Source organism: Notamacropus eugenii, chromosome 7 (genome assembly GCF_028372415.1).
Source record: "Notamacropus eugenii isolate mMacEug1 chromosome 7, mMacEug1.pri_v2, whole genome shotgun sequence".
In the NCBI taxonomy this organism is placed as follows: domain Eukaryota; kingdom Metazoa; phylum Chordata; class Mammalia; order Diprotodontia; family Macropodidae; genus Notamacropus; species Notamacropus eugenii.
The window spans coordinates 76,906,897-76,927,481 of record NC_092878.1 but is presented as its reverse complement, the minus strand read 5'-3'; the positions used below and the strand labels follow the sequence as shown (position 1 = coordinate 76,927,481).

The 20,585-nt window shown below is 38.1% G+C and overlaps 1 long non-coding RNA gene across 1 annotated transcript in view; it reads left to right on the top strand.

Moving 5' to 3' along the window:
• LOC140513140 (uncharacterized) overlaps nt 1–20,585 on the top strand; it is a 52,442-nt gene that overhangs the window by 29,240 nt on the left and 2,617 nt on the right. The window lies entirely within an intron of this gene.

The following is a 20,585-nucleotide window of genomic DNA, read 5'->3' as shown; positions in this document are numbered from 1 at the left end:
TCTCTCCAGCACCTCTGACTTCAGTTACCTTATATTTAAAATCAGAAGGCTGGGTTAAATAATCTCTAATCTCCCTTTCTTAACTTTCTCTGAATCTATTTTTGTTTAGAATGATGTACTGGGCAGGAATTTATCTGGGATATTATAGAAGGGGCTTATTCTTCAGAGTAATTGTGCTAGGATTCTTTCAAGTTCTAAGAAAATACTACTAATATTACTGTTATCATTTATATCTTGTAAAGTGCTCTACATATATTATCCCATTTGGTCCTCAGCAGAGTAAATGACAAGAAGATGAACCAGGTGGGTGGGCATGTCTGGGGTCAGTTGGATTTAGTGGTCTATGTAAATCTGTGCTCACATACGCTCTGAAAAGGACGACACAGGCTCTGGTTTAGGAGTTCAAATGTGAGCAAAGTCCCCAGGGTATGGCCCATGTATATTTTGAGGGGCTTCTCACTTTTTTGGCTTGTATACCAAGATAATTTTGGAATTTCAGCAACTGATACCCTACAGGGAGGAATAGCACCTTTGGTATGAGGTCTTAGCAAGCCCTTTAAAAGGCTGCTTATCCACCTTTGGTATCCACTTGTCACCCATCTCTCACCTTTGACTGCAAGAAGCTGTAGCATATTCAATGGCCATACCCTGGTAAAAACCAGGGGCCATATTGGTAGGGAAACAGCTATGATGTTGTGGATACTAGACTGTGGAACTGGGTTGTGGTTCTTCCATTCTGTTAACTTGGACAAGTTCTGCAATACTTAGCCATTCTGCTATTTCTTGGAAATAATATATCTCCCACCACCATACTTTTATATTGGCTATACCCCATGTCTGGAATGGTCTCACCTCTACCTCTCAACTTTCCTGGCTTCCTTCAAGACTCAGATCAAATCCTACCTTCTGCAAAAGCCCTTTCATGGTCATTGCCTTCCTCACCTCCCCCTATTAATGTCTGCCCTCTGAGATTGCCTCTAATTTAATCAATATATCACAATAATTGTTTGCATGTTGTCTCTTGGCTCTCCTTGCTCCAACCCCCACTCCCATCTCTGATTAGGATCTAAGATTCCTTAGATCAGAGATTGTTTTTGCCTTCCTTGTATCCACAGTACTTCATATAGTCCCAAAGAGATGGTAAGTGCTTAATGAATGCTTTATCTCAATGACAAGAAGTGACTTTATCTGAGGTTCAGTTTCCCTAAATCTAATTCTTCAAAGAACCTGATCTTGCCCAGAGAAACAGTATCTGCAGTAGCCACTTCCTCTTGTAAATGATAAAATGCATCACATCCAGTAATTAAATGACCTAAATTTAGGTCCCCCAACATCAGATGTTGCAAGTGAGAAACAACTGCTGGTCTACATAGCCCTCAAAAACTGTAAAGGGCAAGTACCTGAGAGTATGAGGGTCAGGTAGGATGCACACCAACTCATCAGCCCAGACTGGCTCTGTTTTCTTGCAGTACCCAGTTTATCCACATTTCACCATCTGACAGATGCATTCAGGAAGGTTGTAATGGGCCCAGGTACCTTGAGAATCATGTTGAGAAAACCAATGTGATTCATAGGCTTTGGACTCCCCCTCCATGGCCCCCTCAGGTACCTTCTCCTTTTTCCTTCTCCCCTTTTATATATTGTCTTTCATCATTAAAACATAAGCTCCTAGAGGGCAAAGACTGAGGCCTTAGCACACTGTTCCCTGACACAAAGGAATTATTTAATAAATGCTTGTTGCCTGCCTGCCTGGAAAGATTCAATAAGCTCTCTGCTCTGAAAAGGACTTCAGAAGACATCTAGTCCAGTCCAAAATTGGCCAAGAATTACTTTTCCAAACACTAATTAGCCAGTCTTTTCTTTTTTTCAAAAAATTAATTTATTTGTTTTGTTTTCTACAATCACTTCCATATATCTTAGATTTTTCCCCCTTCCTCCCATTCTTTCCCCCCTCCCTCCCCTAGATGGCATGAAATCTTATATAGATTCTACACATACATTCTTTTAAATACATTTTCACCTTAGTCATGTTGCATAGAAGAATTAAAATGAATGGGAGAAACCATAAAATAAAACAAAACATAACACAAGAAAAAATGGTCTGCTTAATTCTGCGATCCAATTCCATAGTTCTTTCTCTGGATGTGGATAGCATTTTGCCTTGAGTCTACTGAAAATTTTTTGGATCCTTGCATTGCTATGAAGTACTAAGTCTACCAGAAAAATTTCTCACATACTGTGGTTGTTGCTGCATACAAAGTTCACCTGGTTCTGCTCCTTTCACTCAGTATCAGTTCATATAAGTTCTACCAGGCCTCTCTGAAGTCTTCTTGTTCATCATTTCTTACAGCACAATAGTATTCCATTACATTCATTGTTACAGGCTCAGGGGAGTGCGAGTCCCGTGATCAAAGCCATAGTTGAGGCAAAGCCTGTTCCCGTGGGACTTGTGCTTACTCAAACCCTGGCAGAAGCTCTCCATGACCCTGGAACCTGATGTTCCTGCAGATACTGATGTTCTTTGCAGAAAAGTTGCAATTGGGTCTGGGAACTCAGGAACTAGTTTCAGGAGCAAGATAAGCTTCGTTACTTGCTTTGGGCACAAGGACGTGGGCTAGTCATGAGATGGTGAAGTAATGGGATGAGCTCAGCCTGCACGTGATTGTGGTTACAGCCTTTATAAACCCTGCTTCTCAGCTGAATAAACGGAGTTGATTGCCATCCTGCCTCCTGCCTCATTCATTACTCACAGAACAAGGTCTCTTGCTGGACAAGAGCACCTTGGGTCTGGGGTCTCACGGACCCCTGGGTTGGGGGTCACAAAGCCCCCGAGGGTCAGGGGGGGCACACAGCCCCTGACAGTTTGGCACAGGGGTCTCATGGACCCCAACATTGGGGGTCTCAAAGCCCCTGAGGGACGGGGGGCACACAGTCCCCGACAGGTCACATAGCCCCCAACAATAGGGTTGGGGGGCACACAGCCCCCGACAATTCATATACCACAACTTGTTCAGCCATTCCCCAATGGATGGGCATCCCCTTGATCTATTTTAGCCAATCTTTTCTTAAAGAGCTTTAAGGAGGACTCTAAAGGTGATTCAGTCCACTTATGGGTAGCTCTAATTATTTAAAATTTTTCCTTCAGAGAAGCTATACTTGCCTCTCTGAATATTCACCTCACCCTGTCTTTTGGGTATAAGTGAGACAAGAGGAACAAGGCTTCCACATACTTAGAATCATCTATCATGTTCCCATCATCTTCTTTTCTTCACACTAAACTTCCCTGCTTTCTTCATCAAATCCTTGTGTGGGCTAGTTTTATGGGCAACTGGGTAGGTAGTACAATGCACAGAATGTTGGAGTTGGAATCAGGGAGGTTTGGATTCAAATCCTGCCTCAGACAGTTCCCAGTTCTGTGACCCTGGACAAATTATTCAACCTATCTCAGCCTTCGATTATCCATGTGGAAAATGGGGATAAGAACAGTACCTACCTTACAGGGTTATTGTGAAGATCAAATCAGATAGTATGTATAAACCATTCTACAAATCTTAAAAAAATACAATAATGAAAAAATGCTAGCTAATGAAGCCTGCTATCATTTAGGACATCCACCTGAGTGGAACTTGGACTTAAATTCAGGGTTTCTGACTCCAAATCCAGTGTTTATTCTATCATGTTGTTCTGGAGGATGTCATAGGATCACAGCTTTAGAACTGAAATGAATTTAGAGGTCATCTCTAGCCCAGCTCCCTCTTTTTAGAGATAGGAAACTGAGATCAAAATAGTTAAGTGATTTGCCTAACATCACACAGATAATGAATGGCAGAGCTTACATGATGGTATTGAACTTCGTGTCCATGAGAAGACTGCTGACATCTCCCCTATACCTATAAACCTCTTTAGCATCATCCTTTCTGCAACTACATACATATGTGTGCTTATATATGTACATGTCCATTCATCTAGTACATACCTGGTTATTTACATGTTATCTTCCTCTATTAGAACGAATTCTTTGAGGGAAGGAACTGTTTCTGCCTTTCTTAGTATCCCCTTCATTTAACACAGTACATAGCACATAGTAGGTACTTAATAAATGCTTATTGGATGATTGATCTAATTATATTACCCAAATGGGGGTAGGTAGTTACAGCAATTATGAAGGATAAGATCTTCATCTGCTTTCCTCTGTTATATTTTCCTTGGCTGGGAAGTGACAAGAAAGAAAGAAAGAGTATTTCTGTCTTCAAAGATGTTCCTGGTTGGCTGCAAATTCTGTGAATTAACCTTCCCCCCTCTTCTCTGCTCTACTTGCTTTCCTTTATTCCCTTTGGAATATTATTCCCTTTCCTCCCTAATTATAGTCCTTAAGAGCAAATTTTCCAAGGTTGCTGTAAAAAATCAAAATGATCACCATTTGTATAGTAGGGTCCTTAGATGTTAATAACTTATTTTAATAAGATACCTTTTTTCAAGTGATTCAAGTTGTAAGGAGGAGGTTAAAAGATAAAAGATAGTCAACAAATAGTAGTTTGTTAGGCTCAAGGGCAATTTTTTTTCTCCAGAGTCTCCCTCTGGGAAGCAACTGTCCAACTGTCCTACTTGTCTGAGTCCATCAATAACAGACCCTGATGAGGAAGCAGCACAGCTTCTAAATCACCCATTTCACCCAGCCCAATAGCATATTGGCCCTTCAGCCAAGACACTGTACCCAGAAGAAGCAAGTCCAGAGAAGCAAGCCCAGCTGAGCCAATAGTCCTAGGGTAATGCTATTTCCAACAAAGAACCAGCATTCCCTTGCTCTCTAAACTATTTTGTGTTTAACTATTACTTTTATTAATTGTATTAATCTCACAGATACTCTATATGTAGAGCATTAATCTCACAGATACTCTGTATGTAGTCATTTATGTACATGTTTCCCCGATAAATTATAAGATCCTGGAGAATAAGGATTGTTTCATTTTTTTTGTCTATGTATCCTTAGCCTTTAGCACAATATTTGGCACAATGCAGATACTTAAAATGCTTGTTGATGTCTTTAGACTGTGAATTCCTTGAGGATGGGAACTGTCTTTTTGCCTTTCATTCAGCTCCTAACACAGTGCCTGGCACACAATTGGTGTTTAATAAATGCTAATTGACTCACTGACTGACAAACTAATAAAAAAAAGTGCTAGGTTGTATAGGGCACCATTAAATGCTATAGGAGAATGGCACCTAGCTATTAGAAAGATCAATTGACTGAGTCAAAAGACTTCAGCTTTAGTCATATACGTGTAGCTCTTCAGTATTGCAACAGACCTCAGGAGTCTTCTAGTTCAATCACAACCAAAAAAGAATTACTTCTATAATACTCCCCCCAAAATGGTCATCCAACCTCTACTTGAAAATCTCTAATTAGAGAAATGCCACTTTCTCCTGAAGTAATCCATTAAACATTTAGGTAACTAAAGATTGATGGTCTTCCAGAAAAACAACATGATAAATATGGTATGAATACCATACTTCAGCAAATCATAGAAGAACATTGCTCCCAATAGTTGGAAACAGATATAAAATGTAGATTGAGAGACTCCCGTAGAATACCAACAGGAAGAATCCTAGTTAAACTCTAACTAGCACAGAAAAAGTGTTGTCAAATATAAGAATTACAGTATTAAACAGCAAATTTTGCAGACAGCAAGGTAAAAACCCTTTCACATTTCAGAGCCAACCATCAGGATTGCTCCATGTTAATAAGAAATCAAAGGAAATAATAGAATATAAACAGAAAAACAAAAATTGATTGATACCTTAAAAAGAACCTAACTTATACACCTGAACCTAAGCATCAAAGAAAACAATTGGACATCCATGAAAAGTAAACAATTTCTTCTATATTAATTTTAATGAAAAACATTGTTTTATTAACAAATAAATGCAAAAATAAAATAACAAATACTTATAACATGAAATATACATAATAACATCATATGTTTTGGGTGGCTACTTTTTGGGGGGTGCAGCTTCTCAAAATGTGGTATCTTTAATCTCATTAATAGTCATTCTTTTTCAACTACTTACCTTTTTTTCTTTTATAATCTATCTTTCTCACCATTCCTCTACTGACTATATTAAAGAGGAAACCCAAGCAATAACATGCACAATCCAGCCAAACAAATTCTCACATTGGACACATCCAAAAATATACGTCTCTTTCTACATCTTAAATTCATCCCCTCTCTTGCAAGAGGTGAGTAGCAAATTTCATCTTCATTCTTTTGCACTTGTAGTTTATTGTTGCATTAATCAGAGTCTTAAAGTTTTTCAAAGTTGTCTTTCTCTGTAATGTTATTATTGTGTCTGAGGATTGTCCTCCTAGTTCTGTTTTACTTCACTCTGTATCATTTCATAAAGGTTTTCTCAGTTTCTTCTGAAACTATTTTATCTTTTCTTATTCCACAATAATATCATATTATATTCATATAAAACAATTTTTTAAATCATTCTCCAATAGAAGGAGATCCTTTTAGTTTCCATTTTTTTTGGCTACCATGAAAAAAAGCTGCAATATGTATCGAATCCAATAAACATTTATTAAGTACCTACTATATGCTAGGCACTTTTCTCAGCAATGGGGCTACAATTAATAAAAAAGAAGACAGTTGCAGTCCTTCAGGAGATTACTATAGCATGAAAGACAATACCCAAAAAAGCTGGAAAGGAGGGGACAGAGGGTGCTTGACCAGGGGGTACCCTAAGGGCATCTTGTTTCAGACAGTTGAAACCAGGCAGAAGAGCAGATGAAGAGTGAAGTGAACCAGAGCCCAGTTTCTACAATCTATAAAGGAAGACTTTAGAAAGCTTTTGATACTCCAGTCTTCAGACATCAAGACAAAGGAGAAAGGAGACTGAGGGAGTTGGTGTCAGTCAAGGCTTGAATTGGCAGCATGATATGTGTATACTATAAATGTTTTTGTTGTTGTTGAGTTGTTTCAGTTGTGTCCCATTTTTCATGACCCCATTTTGGGGATTTCTTGGCAGAGATATTGGAATGGTTTTCCATTTCCTTTTCCAGTTCATTTCACAGATGATGAACTGAGACAAACAAGGTTAAGTGACTTACCCAGGGTCACAAAGCTAGTGTGAGGTCAGCTTTGAATTCAGGAAGATGAGTCTTCCTGATTCCAAGTCAATATTCTATCCACTGTGCCACCTACTTGCCCAATAAATGTTTTACTTGTGCTATAAATATTTTTGTACATATTTATTTTTTCTTTAGTTTCTTTGGGTTATGTCTAATATTGGTATTACTGAGTTGAAGGTTATGTACAATGCAGTAACTTTTGGGGCATAGTTCCAAATTGCTTTCCAGAATGGTTTGATTAATTCCACCAATAGTGCGCTAATGTGCTAGTTTCCAGCATCCCCCCAACATTCATTATTTTTCTTTATTGTCATATTTGCTAGTTAACATTGTTTAATTTCCATTTCTCTGACTATTAGTGATTTAGGGCATGTTTTCATGTGATTGCTGTTAGCTTGGATTTTTTTCCTTTGAAAAGTGTCTATTCATATCCTTTGACCATTTATTTATTGCAGAACGACTCTTAGTTATATAAATTTGAATCAGTTCTTTATGTGTCTTGAATATGAGACCTTTATCAGATGTTCTTAGTGCAAATATTTTTCAAAAGGGAAGTACTTGAGTCATTCCTTGAAAAGAATCTGGAAGTGAACAATAGAAGAAAGCACGTAAACACTTTCAGATAGTACTGAAAGACTTTCATGTGACTAGGAAGCAAGGCCATGAGTAGGGAGTAGAGGAGTATTTTTTTTAATTTCTGATTAAAAACTTACAAATTATCTGAGAGACACAGAGAAGACAGCATCAGAGGGATGAAGAATTGAAGGGGGAGTCAGGAGGAGGGCTGAGAGGGGGACAAAAAAAATCTCATTCTGTCATTAAAAAATCATTATTAGTTGTGGTTGGGTCATATGGAGGCTCTTCTCTTGGTCAGGTAGCAAAAAAATGGGGTGGGGAAAAGGGAGCCCCAGGACCTAAGAGAATTGGCTAATGAGATACTTTCAACTTCTCCCCTTAAGTTTGGGGAAATGTGAGAGTACATATAGAACACTGGAAGGGGAGATTACTGAGGAAGGGATGAGAGTTGAGTCCTACCAGTCTTAAAAAGAAGACATGGGGAGTCTTGTGATAAGATCCAACAGAAGTGGGATGGGTTGCAACAAACTCCATGAAGATGATTTGGACACTTTTGGAGAATAGCTCCTTCAAACTGGGATCATACTTCATGATACTAATTCCCTAACAGGGGAGGGAGAGATTGGACTGAGGGAAGTGGGTGTATAATTTAGAAGGACTAGAACATGGGATCATAGGTTCAAAGGGAAGATGGAGGACAGCAAAAGGGGGCAAACCAGAAGAGAAATAGCAAAGAACAGGGTTAGCCAATCTAACTCTAGAGTATGTTCCACTGCTCCTAAGGGCCTCCATCAAAAATTAACATTGGGGAATAGATTTTAGAATATCCTAGAAGGGGAAAGAAATTAGAATGGAGAGAGAATGAAAATAATGTTTCTTGGCAAGGTGTATCATGGTCATTATCCTGCATCTGGTATGATGGGTCATTCAGAACCAAGAGACTTCAGCATGAACAGTCTTTTTTACTACAATCATACTTCAATATCAAAAAGTAGAAGCAATTCTCAAGGTGGTTTTAGAAAGTCCAGAGGACAAAGAAACATAAAAACCACCAGCAAGTCTTTCTAAAACCCCTGGGGCTCTAAGGGCTTCCTGCCATAGTCCTAAAAACTGCCTTTATATTCGTCTTGTGCAAAGGGCCCACAGCTGGGACCCAGATCATTCCTCAGCTACCCTAGGTCTGCACCACCACTTGCTTGCTTGCAAAAGTTCTGGCTACTGTTATGGAAGTTGAGGAAAGAGATAAAGAGGAAGGATTATCTCACACAACTCCAGTTCCTAATCTATAACATCATGTTACAAATGATCAGTTTTACCCCAAAGAGATCAAAGGAAGAGGAAAAGGATTCATATCTACAAAAATATTTATAGCAGCTCTTTTTTTGGTGGCAAAAAGTCTGAAAAGTGAAATGGCTTCATCAAGTGTTGTTGCTGTTGTCATTTAGTCATGTCTGATTCTGTAACCCCATTTGGGGTTTTCTTGGCCAAGATACTGGAGAGGTTTGCCATTTCCTTCTCCAGCTCATTTTATAGATGGGGAAAATGAAGTAAACAGGGTGAAGTAACTTACCCAGGTTCTCACAGCTAGTAAGTGTCTGAGGTCAGATTTGAAATCATATCTTTCTAACTCCAAGTCCAGCATTCTATCCACTATGCCAAAGGGGTACATTTGAAATTTGGTATTTGGAGTCTTTCCTTACTCTAAGGCCAATGCTCTGTCCATGGTGCCAAGCTTCCTCAGATAAGTAGCATGTGTGTAGTGATAGAAAGGCCATTATGTAGCAGTATAGCAAGTCAAATGATTGCAGAAGCAAACATAAAAATCCTGAAGACATACATCAAATGTCCAGCATGTGAAGTGAAAAAATAGCTTTCCTAAAAGCTACAGAACAAAATGCAGTTTAGATCATCTTATTCAAGCTATGTGAGATCATTTGCAAAATCAACTTGCTAAAATGGATAACTTTGATTACATTAAACTGAGAAGTTTTTGCACAACCAAACCCAATGCAACCAAAATCTGGAGGGATGTAGTAAATTGGGAAAGAATTTTTACAGCTAAGCTCGGGGATAAAGGCCTCATTTCTAGAATATATAGAGAACTGATCCAAATGTATAATCATACAAGTCATTCCCCAATTGATAAATGGTCAAAGGATATGAACAGGCAATTTTCAGAGGAAGAGGTTAAGGCTATCTATAATCATATGAAAAAATGCTCTAAATCACTATTGGTTAGAGAGATGCAAATCAAAACAACTCTGAGGTACCACATCACACCTATAAGATTGGCAAACATGACAGAACAAGAAAATGATAAATGCTGGAGAGGATGTGGGAAAGTTGGAACACTAATTCATTGTTGGTGGAGCTGCGAGCGCATCCAACCATTCTGGAGAGCAATTTGGAACTATGCCCAAAGGGCTACAAAAATGTGCATACCCTTTGACCCAGCAATATCGCTACTAGGACTGTATCCCCAAGAGATCATAAAAATGGGAAAAGGTCCCACATGTACAAAAATATTTATAGCAGCACTCTATGTAGTTGCCAAAAACTGGAAGTCAAGGGGATGTCCATCAATTGGGGAATGGCTGAATAAATTATGGTATATGAATGTAATGGAGTACTATTGTGCCATAAGAAATGATGAACAAGAAGACTTCAGAGAGGCCTGGAAGGACTTATATGACCTGATGCTGAGTGAAAGGAGCAGAACCAGGAGAACTTTATGCACAGCAACAACCACAGTGTGTGAGAGTTTTTTCTGGTAGACTTAGATTTTTGTAATAACACAAGAACTTCTTACCAAAAAAAAAAAAAAAATCCCAATGGAGGATCTCAAGGCAAAATGCCTGCCACACTCAGAGAGAGAAATATGGAAGTCACTCACATATTGTAGCAGATCATGTTTGTGTATGTGTATGTGTTTGTGTATCATGTTCTGATTTGTTATACGATTTCTTTCATTTATCTTAGTCTGACTACATAGCATGACTATAGTGAAAATATACTCAATAGGAAAGTATATGTAGAATCTATACAGAATTGTATGCAGTCGTGGGGAGGGAGGAGGGTAGTGGGGGGTAGATGGGGGGGATAAAATCACAATTGTATGGCAGTGATTGTTAAACATTACAAAATAAAAATAAAAAAAAAAATCAACTTGCTATACCATGCTTTAAAAGGAATCTAGGAAGTGCTGGGAGTATATTAAATGACAATATTTTATCATCCATCACCAGAGATGCCTGGCTTGCCAAGAATGGGGGTTGCTAAAAAATCTGTCATATATTTCATTTATGAAAATATTGATTTATAATTTATTGTATGCAAGACTAGAAGAAATGAAAACTATGTACCTCAAGAGTGCAAGGACAGACGAGAGGGAAGCAGGAAAGAAAGTAGTACCCCTCAGCTTCCACTCTCTCCCCCCTCCCATTGAGTTTCTTCTTCAATGTGAAAATGGTCACGTTTGTGAGTTGTATTTGCCACATTTGTTTTTGCTTACTAGGAAGGGTAAATCCCAGAAACTCATGTTGGTTTCAAAACCAGCCCCATAAAATTGTTATTTATTAGCATCTTCCAGATTTTTTCCATAATTGAGTAAAGGGACTTCCTGGGGGTTAAATGATATTATGGCTGCCATCACCACAGTAATATCCAGAGAAATTGTCTGTATGACAATATTCTCAAGCATAAAGCAAATTCCCATATTTTTAATTTTAATACTCTGGGTCAGTTTACTGACCAATCCAAGCAGAAAACTTTGAAAAATTCAATGATGACCCTTTCAAATCATTTTTGGTTTAGTGCCATGCAAAACCAAATCAGAATCAAATTGACCAACATTTATTGACTGCATATAATGCCAAGCATTGTTCTATGTATGAGAGATTCAAAGATAAATAAGAAATGATCCCTACCCTCAACCATCTAAAGACCTAGTAAGCTTCTCATTCAGTTAAACACCTCTTTATGAGTATGTCATTTCCAAGAAATCAAGACCTTCTAGTTGATATATTTGTGACTTCATTCTTTAAGTAATACTTGTCACTGAGTAATTAATTAATAATAATAGTAAATTGCACTTTTAAAATACTCTATGGTTTAGATGTCACAGTGCATAGGGGACTGGACTTAGAGTTAGTAAGACTTGAGTTCAAATTCAGCTTTAGACACATCCATTTGTTTAGCCCTTGGCAAATTATTTAAACGTCAGTGCCTCAGTTTCCTAAAATGGGGGAAATGACAGAACTTACTTCACAGAGTTGTTGGGAGGATAGAGTGCAATAGCACATATAAAGTATTTTGCAAACTTAAGGTATTATGAAAACACCATTTGTGGTGGTGGTGGTGATGGTATTAAAATCTTCATAGGATTTAAATAGGGAAGGAACATTAGAGATCATATGGTCCAACCCAATCATTTTACAGATAAGGAAATTAAGGCACAGAAATGTAAAGTGTTTTTCACAAGGACATATAAGAATTAAATAACAAAACTGGGCTTAAAACTCAGGTCCCCTGAGTCCAGAGGAGGCTGGTATAGAAAGGAAGCAACATCCTACCCTTTCTTTGATCAACAGACAATTCCCACCCTAGAATTTCCTAACAAAGAGCCCATCCCTACTTAACCCCACACAACCTAAGAAAAATTATTTTCAAGGTGAACAATGAAATGGTTTTACATGCAAACTTTTGAACTAACTAGAAGGTAGAGGATAAAAAGGGACCTTCTCCAATATCTTATACCCTATACTTTCAGCAAGCTTTAATTAAGCTTTTCAAAAAAATCAACCAATTCTTCTGAATATTTAATAAGATCCCTAATTTGTTTATTGATTTTTCCTTTTATCAGCTTTGCCCCCAAACCTCATCTAAATTCAGCAAGCTAAAATATTTGAGTGCCAAGGTTGGTTTAATATTTTTTCCACCTTTTTTTTCATTCTGTTCCTGTATGGTTCTCAGTATAGTATAAATTCTATGACATTTTCCATTTTACTCCAGGGCAAGATGCCTATTTATTTTATATCAACACACTGTACTTCAGTTAGCACAGAGCTAGAAGCTGTATTGTGTCATCTTCAAATGAATTTTCCCAGAATTCACTGAATATATAAACTATATTAAGATAAATGAAATTCAGTATTTTTTCTGGTGATAATATACATTTAGAAAGCCACAATTTTATAAAGTTTTTAAAAATGTAAACACATATGGCACTCAAGATGGGAGAGGTAGGGAGAAATAGACTCTTATAAATCAATAATTCCCCAGAGCAAATCCTTTATCAGATTTTTTTGGAAAATTTGTTAAATTCCAGTTTGTTAGTGCTATTGGATAAGCTATCAATTAAATGAGAATGGTTAATTTTCTTGTAGAACAGAAGTCAGCAAACTAAGACCCAGGGGCCTGTTTTTCCTATCTTAGGAAATTTTTCCATTTGCAAATAAGGTTTTTTATGCCTATAGGCCATAGTTTGCAGATCCCTGCTCTGAAAAAGGAGATGAGTGGCTTTAGCAAATGTAACTATTTGAGATGTTCCTCCCTTCACAGATGATTTGAGAATTCATAGCCTATAATTATTACTGTTGCTTTGTATGTCACCTATAGAAATGCACTACACACAACTGTCTCCTAAGTCACTTTGCATGATGCAGTAGAACAAATGCTAGCCTAGCAATCAGGGAAACTTGAGATCTCATCACTAATCACTATTCAAACAAGACCAATTACAATAATAATAGAGTTCATATTTCTATAACACTTTAAGATTTACAAAGTGTTTTCTTTTTAGGGAGCTTATAAGGTAGGTGGCGCAAGTGTTATTATGCCTAATTTACAGATGAAGAAACTGAGGCACTGAGAATTTAAGTAACTAGCTCAGACCTGCATAATATACAGCCCATGGACTACTTGTGGCCCACTCAGCCCACAAAAAATGTAGGGTTGCCACTGTACATTCTCCTGGTTGTCACATGACCCACATCAACCATCCATGGCAGTCTGTCTCTAGTCTAACCTATCTGCAGCCCAAAGAAGTTTATAAGTTGTGCAGATCTGAACCAGTTCATGGTCTTACCCCCATTATATCATACCTTCACAGTCTAATCAGTAATTTCCTTTTTCTGGATCTACTTCCTTATCTGTTAATTGGCATAATAATGCCACCATACATAATTCACAGAGTTGTTTAAGAATAAAATGTTAAATCACACTTTATTAATAAAGTTCTATTCAAAGGAAAGGTAGCATTATGTTGCCACTGAGAGCTGTCAAAACCATAGATTGAGCACAAATTTCCTAAGTGAGTCCAGAATCAGATTAAATGTAACTGAGAAATGTTCAACTAAATAAATTAAAATACAATGCAACAGGGATAATGTTAATTTGTAGTTTTCTAAGTCAATTTGCCACCACAAGGATATGTTTCTATTTGAGTTCACACCACTAGCCTACACAATAAAGTTCTACCACAAATTGGCTCCAACATGGCTTTGAGACATGGGTCAATGTCACTGCTCTCATCATTGCTGGAGGGCCAGGAAACCACCATTTTACTACCACTCCCACCACCACCTCATAATTGCTGTTGTTGTTTTCAAAGAGAAGTCATTAGACCAGATCCCAACTTCTTCCCCAGTTGTTCTGGTAGTTTCAAGATTGAGTATACTGGATCACTTAGAGCCTGAGGATTCAAATAATTAATCTCTTTAATAAAAATATATACAAATCCTCCTAAGTGTTCACAGGGTGACTAAAAAGTACTTCACAGGTATTAAAACAAGTAAAAGCTTTTGGCCAAGAAAATTAAAAACAGTAAGAAGATCCCCTGGCATCTCCGGAACTCCCTGCCAAAAGCTCTAAAAACTGTTTTCACTTGCTTCTTGCCCAAAGGGCCCACAGTTGGGTCCCGGATTAATTAGTCTGATAGCAAAATTAACCCAAACTGCCCCCAGGTCTGACGTGCAGTTACTTTGTTTATGATTGTCAGTAGATCTGGTTAATGCTGTGGGAGTACAGGGACTTATTTCACACGTCTTCAGATAGGTCTACCAGTATTCTGGCCCACAACCATAAACTTTTTTTAAAAAATTATTTATTTTATTTTTAATTTATGGAATAAAACAAGCATTTCCCTAACATAGTATAATGTTTTTAATAAAGATAATTATACATGAAAGTACAAATCTATTATGCTATTCCTTTTAAATATACAATAAAGTTATCACGTAATTTTTTTTCCTTTTTTCTCTCCACCCTCTTCCCCACCCTACTATAAGACAGAAATATGTATATCTATATAAAATCATTCCACACATAACTTCTATTTATCAGTTCTTTCTCTAGATGCAGATAGTGTCTTCCTTTATATGTCCTCTTGGATATTTATAATAGTCAAAATGACTTATTCTCTCAAAGTTGTTCTTAAAACAATATTGCTATTACTATATTACTACATTCTCTAGGTTCTGCTCATTTCACTTTTCATTATTTTGTGCAATTCTATCCATGTTTTTCTAAAATCACTGAGCTCATCATTTCTTGAATCACAGTAGTATTCCATCACAATCATATATCACAACTTGTTCATCCATTCCCAATTGACGGGCATCCCTGCAGTTTCCAGTTCTTTACCAGCACAAAGAGAGCTGCTATAAATATTTTGGAACATATAAGTTCTTTTCCTTTTTCCCTAATCATCTTTGAAAATAGACCTAGTACCCTTTGACCCAGCAATACAACCACAGACATCCCCACAGTTCCTTTACTCATTCTTCTTTAGAATGTAGTCTACTTATTTCCTTAAATAGGTCTGGAAAAATCTCATCTTCAATCTTGTCTCTCACTTTCTCCCATCCATTAAATTGCCCAGAGTCACACAGTCACTAAACGGTAGCATTAGGACCAGAACTTAGGTTCCTTAAGTCCCAATGTAGTGTTCTGTACACTACCCGCTGCTCTCTCTTTGTTGGCTAACTCTTTGCATGTTAATGTCATCCTACCATCTGGATTATAAACTTCTTGAATGAGGCATCTAGAAGCAGTGAAGAAGGCACTGTATTGTCAGTTACTGGATCTAAGTTCAAATCTAAACTCTATCACTTACTACCTCTGTAACCTTTAGAGAGTTATTTAATCTCCCTGGGTACCTCAGCTTCCTTATAAATAAAAATGAGGGTTAGAGTAGATCTAAGTTCACTTCCAATTATAGATCTATGATATTAAGAGATAGGGTCTTTTACTTTGTAGGATCCACAGTATCTCTCATAATATTGACAATCAGTTGGTTGCCATTATCCAGATATCATATAATATAGAGGCTGAGGGGCTAAATTGGCTAGAGGGCTGGGATGAACGACATAGAACTGGGTAAGAACTAGCTTGAGTACAAACATATAAAGTATGACAACATAGTTGACGACTTAAAGACAGCTGTGAAGATTGTTCATCTATTTCCTTTCTAACCCTGCATTGATAAGTAATGTGGCAACATTGTAGGATCCAGCACTGAGAATGGGAGGTATATCTGGAAATAGCTGTGATATAAATCAAAAGTCATCAAATATGCTTTCAGGAAAAAACGGAAAGAAGAGAAGAGGAAAGGAGAGAAAGCCCCATCCATCTGTGCTTCTGACTCTCCTGGATTCAAAGTCCTTCTCACCCTTGAATATCCCTTAGCAACTGGTGCCTTCTCACCCTTCTCCATACTAGACCCTTCTCATATTGTTCAGCTCTTTCTAGGCCCTCCATTTTGGGGACAAGCTTGAGTCAGCCATGTTTCATTCTCTGACTATGTTTCTGGGTCCCCTGGACTCAGCTACTTTCTCATCCTACAACTTATCTTACCACATGGGGCCCTATCATCCTGAAAGTTCTCTCTTCTGTGCCATCCCCTTTTTCCAGCTGGTGAGTTCCTTCCATTTTGAAGAAGGGCCTAGGTTGGCCATGCTTCATTCTCCATCTGACTCACCAAGACTTTACCACTATCCTGCCTACAGGTGAGATTGTTTATTAGATTGTGAGCTCCTTTAAAGTAACAACAATATTGTGTTCTTTTTTCCCTATTGATTAGCTAATAGGTGCTTACTAAATAAAATATGAGTGAATTCACAATAAAGCATAGAACCATTATAAGACTGAATTTTTACTACTTATTTAAAAATAGTGGAAATGCTTCTGAAATAGTGATATTTCCATATTTCAGAAATCCAACTCATTTAATACTTCATTACTTAGATGGATCCATGATCCTTTCAATTATTCCCTCCACCAGAAGAGACCACAACCCTATCACATATTCTTACTGTTAAATTTTTGTCCCTGTGTAGCATAAGCATTCCACAGAGAATTCACTTAGTACAATTGAATCTGTTCTCTGGTACTTTTAATAAGGAGACATCTAGATGGTGCAGTGAATAGAAAATAGTGCTGGGCCTGGAGTCAATCAGACCTGAGTTCAAATCTAACCTCAGATACTCATTAGTTATGTGATCCTGGGCTAGTCACTTAACCTCTACTTGTTTCAACTTCCTTCCTTCCTTCCTTCCTTCCTTCCTTCCTTCCTTCCTTCCTTCCTTCCTTCCTTTCTTTCTTTCTTTCTTTCTTTCTTTCTTTCTTTCTTTCTTTCTCTATCTCTCTCTTTCTGTCTCTGTCTCTCTCTGTCTCTGTCTGTCTGTCTGTCTGTCTGTCTCTCTCTCCCTCTCTGTATCTCTTTCTTTCTTTTTAGTTTTCAACATTCACTTCCATAAGCTTTTGAGTTCCATATTTCTCCCCATATCTCCCCTCCCTGACCCAAGATGGCATGTAATTTGATACAGGTTCTATGTATATATTCATATTGAACCTATTTTCACATTAGTCATGTTGTAAAGAAAAATTAGAACCAATGGGGGAAACAACAAGAAAGAAGAAATAAACAAACAAACAAAAAAGGGAGCATATAATATGCTACCATGTGCATTCAGACTCCATGGTTCTTTTTCTGAATGTAGACAGCATTTTCTATCATGAGTCCTTTGGAGTTGTCTTGGATCCCTGCATTGCTAAGAAGAGATAAATCTATCAAAGTTAGTTGCCAGGCCTAGAGGCCTGAGGGCTACCCGAGTCTTACCTTACCTCTATCGCAGGTCTTTGGCTGGCCAAACCGGATAAACGTATGAGAGAAGAGACTTTCCGGAGTCGAACAAGGGTTAAGCTTTATTCAGGGTCCTGGTTACAAGTGCAGGGGGAATTCTTCCTTAGGAGGGAGCGAAGAATCTCCCAAGGAGGCAAAGATCTTACAATAAGAGATTGGAAGCAGAAGTGTAAGTGGGGAGAGACGGGGAGGGGAGAGCGAAGAGAGGGAAAACAGAGCCTTCTGTCCTGTAAGGGCCCCTCCCGAGCTAAGAGAGCTTTCAGGCTTTCCTGACCCTAATTAAGCTCTCCATCCGCATAGTTTGCATCTGAATACCGTGCCTGTTAGATAACAATAGGTGTGCCCAGATCTGGGACAGTCTCGAGGGGGATGCTCCTCCCATCACGTTTCTCACGGGAAGAGGTGGAAATACACGAGATTGCTCGGTCTCACTCCTCGATTCCCTGGTGTTTTATGGGGGGGCCTCATGAGAACTCTAAGATTTAGAAGTTCCCACCTTTACCCGCCCGAGACTGTCCACATGGAATTGAGCTTCCATCCCCAGCAGTTAGTCATCACACATTGTGGCTATTACTGTGTACAATGTTCTCCTGGTTCTTCTCACTTCAGCACTTCACTCTTAAAGAGGTCTATTCACTCAAAGGGTCTTACCTCCTTGTAAGTGAATACCTGAAAAGACCCAGTTCCTTCACTGCATCCTGGGCTGTCTCCAGTCATCCTAATGAATGTCAGGTCACTGGATCCAGATGGCTCAGGAGGAGAAGAGAGGCTGGTGACCTTGCACAGCCCTCCCTCACTCAAAACAAAGTCCAGGGGAGTCATGCCATCATTTCTCTGATGTCATGGTCTTCTTTGAAAATGAAGGACAAATACAACAATAACAACCACAACTTATCCAACCATTCCCCAATTTATGGACATCCCCCCAATTTCCAATTCCTTTCCACCACAAAAATAGCTGCTATAAATATTTTTGTACATGTGGGTCCTTTTCCCATTTGTATGATCTCTTTGGGATACAGACTTAGACAGCTTTATCTTTAACTATAAAATGAAGATAATTATAGCGCCTAACTCCCAGGATTGTTGTGAAAATCAAGTAACATAATAGTTATAAAACACTTGGCACAGTACCTGGCACATTGTTGCTGTTCAGTTGTGTCTAACTCCATTATCCCATGGAACACACTGTCTATGGGTTTTTCTTGGCAAAGATATTGGAGTGGTTTTCCATTTCCTTCTCTAGTGGATTAAGGCAAACAGAGTTTAAATGAACTGCTCAAGGTCACACTGCTAATAAGTATCTGAGGCTGGATTTGAATGTAGGTCTTCCTGACTCTAGGCCCAGGGTTCTATTCACTGAGACAAATAGCTACCCTTACCTGGTACAGTATAGGTGCTATATAAATTCTAGTTGTCATCATCATCATCACTCTTATTTGATGGATGCCAGTGCAGTTCTTAGACTACCTACCAGGTCAATAATCATGAGAAAGAAACTTAGGAAAAAGAATTGTAAAAGTATAATATTTAAACTGCATTCTCACCTTAAGAATCTAGATCAGGGACCTGGGTGAATAGATACAAAAACCTCACCTGGTTTTCCCCTAAGAATTTAGTGAATGCATAAACCCAGACCAAATGGCTATCCTTTGCCAATAGCTAGATCATACCAGGGTATCTTGCATGGGTATCCTTTACCGACCAGGGCAAAGGCATGTCAACATGGCATGGTTTGGCAGGTCTAAACTTACATAGAATAAAGTAGCAAAGAAACAAATGAACATCCCGTCCAATCCTGCCAAAGAAAACCCTGAAGATGGAATTTGTAAGGCAGTTGTGTGGGCAGAACATGGATGTGTAAGCAAAGCCAACCCCAAAGTGTCTTCAAGCATTTATTCATCCTCCCACTACTGTGGAAAATATTCTGTCAAGTTGGAAGATATAATTAACATGTTTACTGAGGTAAAGGATGGGTCTCCCTCCCTGGGAAATTTAGCATGAACAGATTAGAAATGGGCTCAAATATATCTTCTGAGGGAACTAAATAGAAGAAACTGAGGTGACCTGCCATTTTGCTAGTGTCCTAGAAAAGTACTATAGGGGACAGAGGATTGGATTTTATGGATGAGATAACTGAAAGTCATTCATTTGTTCATCTGTTTAATAAATATGTATTGCCTTAGTAAATAATTTATTTAGCACCAATTAAAACTGGTTATAGCCAATCATAGGTAACATTTTATATATTATCATTTCCTTTTCTTCTGAGAAAACCTGCTGCTCATGTTTCACTAGGAGGGAATATTACTAACCACCATGACTATCTAAAGAAAGTCAAAATGTTAAAAAACCTTTTGCTGCAAATAGTAATTAATGAGGAATTATATGTAGAATACTTTGTTCTTTGCAAGAGCTGTGTCCAATTTCTGCCAGGCAAAGGCATGGTTTTTTTTTTTTATTCTTTGGGGCATGGAGAAAGCAGAGTAAAAGAAAATAACAGGGGGAGAAGAAGAAAATGTGTGGTTTGGAATGTCTGAATAACTGAAAATAATATGTTTATATTATAGGTATAAACATTCATTTTTTTTCTCACACACACACACATACGCCAGGAAATTTTATTTAAAATTAGATATAGATTTTTGTATTCCATAAAAACCCTACTCAGAAACCTAATCATAGCAACAGAACTGGTGACTGAATTCTTTTGTGGCAGTGCCAGTCAAGGTGCTA